Raw genomic sequence first — 2415 nt, 5'->3', positions numbered from 1 at the left:
AATAGAGTTGGAGCTTTGGAGGTTGGAGCCTCACCAAAGTCCAAGTTGGTGCTTGGCAACTGATTGCAACCATCTATATATTGTATCTATTTTACTGCAAAGATTATATTAATAAAATCATTTATTCTTGTTGTTCACCTTGTGTTCTAAATATAAATGTTTTAACTGATAAAACACTAGTCGGAAAAAGAAATACTGATTCACCCCCCTCTCAGTGTTTCCAACAATTAGTACCATTCTTATTAAAAAGTTGCAAGTTCAATTCTCTCTAAACCCTCGGGGTTAGGCTCTGTGGTTAAACCAACAAAAAATTGATTTGCTTGGTACAAATATTTTGTGGATGCAGAAATCACCAATCTCTGAGATCCATGAACCACATGGAAAAAATATCTTTAAACCCAACTTATTTATCTTTAAGCTTTAAGCCTCGCTTATTAAGCAATGCTAAGGAGTCTCGGATTAATCCTTGAGTAAACAAAATGTGACGATATACAACTGATCTGGCATTAGACTAAAACGACTAAAACACAATCTGTCATCTTGTAGCAAGAGGATACATTTGTAAATAGGCTACAAGAAGATAAGTTTCAACATATCTATGCAAACTGTAAAGTCTCAGTTCTCGAAAATATATTGATTTTGTCTCTGTACCAATGCTTGTATAGTAATGACCATTTCCTTTTCTATGGCATGATTAAGGAGCTTTTACTATTCACCTCCTCTCTTCAATGGCTCGTTTTACTGTTCACCTCCTCTCTTCAATTGTTTGACTGCAGTGCTGCACGTCACCAAGATACTTCTGTTTATAAGAAACTCGAGTTTTGATGATAAAAGAATGGCGATTGGAGAGGAGGGCCCAAACTTCAGAGAATGTGATGTGTTCTTGAATATGCTTGGAGTTACATTTTAAGCCTAGAGCTTCTCAGCATCAGAAAAACGAGCTAGAAACCAAACCATAAACCATGATTTTGATGAAGAGAAGCTAGTTTACTGGATTCATGGAAATTTTCTTGTTTTATCTTATTGTATCATAGTTTCCTAGCAACTAATAAAGGAAAACAAAATATTTTGATCAATTTACGTGAGAGAATAATTAAATCATTCAATAAAATTTGCACTGAGCATTTGAAATGAATATACAGCCAGTGATTCCACCGACAGAATTCAGTACAATAATATATGCATAATGACATAGAATGGCAACTGAAAAGTCACAATCTCCATGTCAAACCAAAAATAATTTTACAAGGCTTTTGCCTTTCGCTATGTTCAACTGCATGTTGCTTCAACTGCTAAACTTTTAACTGTACCAACACATGCATCTCCTCCAAATTCCTTTGGTGAGATGGTAATCGAACACCCACGCTGTCCTAAACAAGCCTGCAATTTTCATGAAGTAATCAGAAGAGATACATATGCATTAAATAAATTTTCAATATTTGCTAAATATTGCATGCATACATAAATGCAAACATACATGTAGAGAGAGAGATCTAGACCTAAATGTTCATATGTGCATGCAAATTTAAGCCATACCTTTTCCACAGCCTCTTTTGATTCTAGACACTATCAATGGATCCAGTAAGTAGAGATACTTTTGACGAGTCACCTCCTGTCTCTTCAAATAACACCAACAAATTCCCAGTAGGCCGCAGCCACGATCGAGGAACATGATACCTGACAAAATACGCATCACGCATCGTAGATATATATAGCCCATTTCAAAATTCTACAGTTATTGGACTGGAGTTCATGAATCTTTATATTGGAAGCAGAGATGAAGATGCAAGTACGGAGATAATCTACAACAAACTATGAGCAGGCAATCTAATGCTCTGAGCCCTATACAATAATCAATGTTACGAAGTACATTGACATTGATAATTATATTCGGTTAGGAATATTACTGGATAGATACTACTTGCAATTATACCAACAAAGCAAGAAGAAATATATTTGAATGTTCTTACAGCGTTTGGGAAGGTTGTCCACATTTTGTTGCACATTTGTGTAAACTGTAACTTCCTCGATAATCACACCTTGAACAGTCTCCTACAGGCGCCAAAAAGGAAGTCCAATAACGTCCAATATGTTCTCCATTTATCCATGCTTGACCTTTACCCATACTGCTCAGGTCTAACATAAGAGGTTCATCCCCATCAGGCACACCAATCACTGCCTGTCATACACAAAAATTGATCAGAGGACATTCATTTAGGAGAAGCCGCAAATGCCCTATGGGAAAGGTTACCATGTACGAAGCTTTTTTGAATGCACTATTCCAACCTTAGAAAATCCATGTGTTCCAGTCAGAGGACTACCTGAAACCTTTTTACTCTAAGTGCCTGTAAGATTTTTGTAGTTTTGTGCAAGTGATTAATGTAGAAGACAATTCCAAACATTATGAAAAAGCTC

The 2415-nt window shown here is 36.1% G+C and overlaps 1 long non-coding RNA gene across 1 annotated transcript; it reads right to left on the bottom strand.

The window, feature by feature from the left end:
- Positions 1–412: 412 nt before the first annotated feature.
- Positions 413–2200, bottom strand: LOC149215031 (uncharacterized). The gene is made up of 3 exons (XR_016250449.1): positions 1971–2200; positions 1537–1677; positions 413–1380 (listed from the first exon to the last, which is right to left on the bottom strand). It is a non-coding gene; the product is annotated as an uncharacterized LOC149215031 (long non-coding RNA).
- Between the last annotated feature and the right edge of the window lie 215 nt (positions 2201–2415).

The sequence above is a fragment of the Pinus tabuliformis genome, chromosome 1_1 (assembly GCF_031772625.1).
Source record: "Pinus tabuliformis cultivar Carrire ecotype Pingquan chromosome 1_1, CPIR1, whole genome shotgun sequence".
Lineage (NCBI taxonomy): Eukaryota > Viridiplantae > Streptophyta > Pinopsida > Pinales > Pinaceae > Pinus > Pinus tabuliformis.
This window is presented reverse-complemented; position numbering and strand designations above follow the sequence as displayed.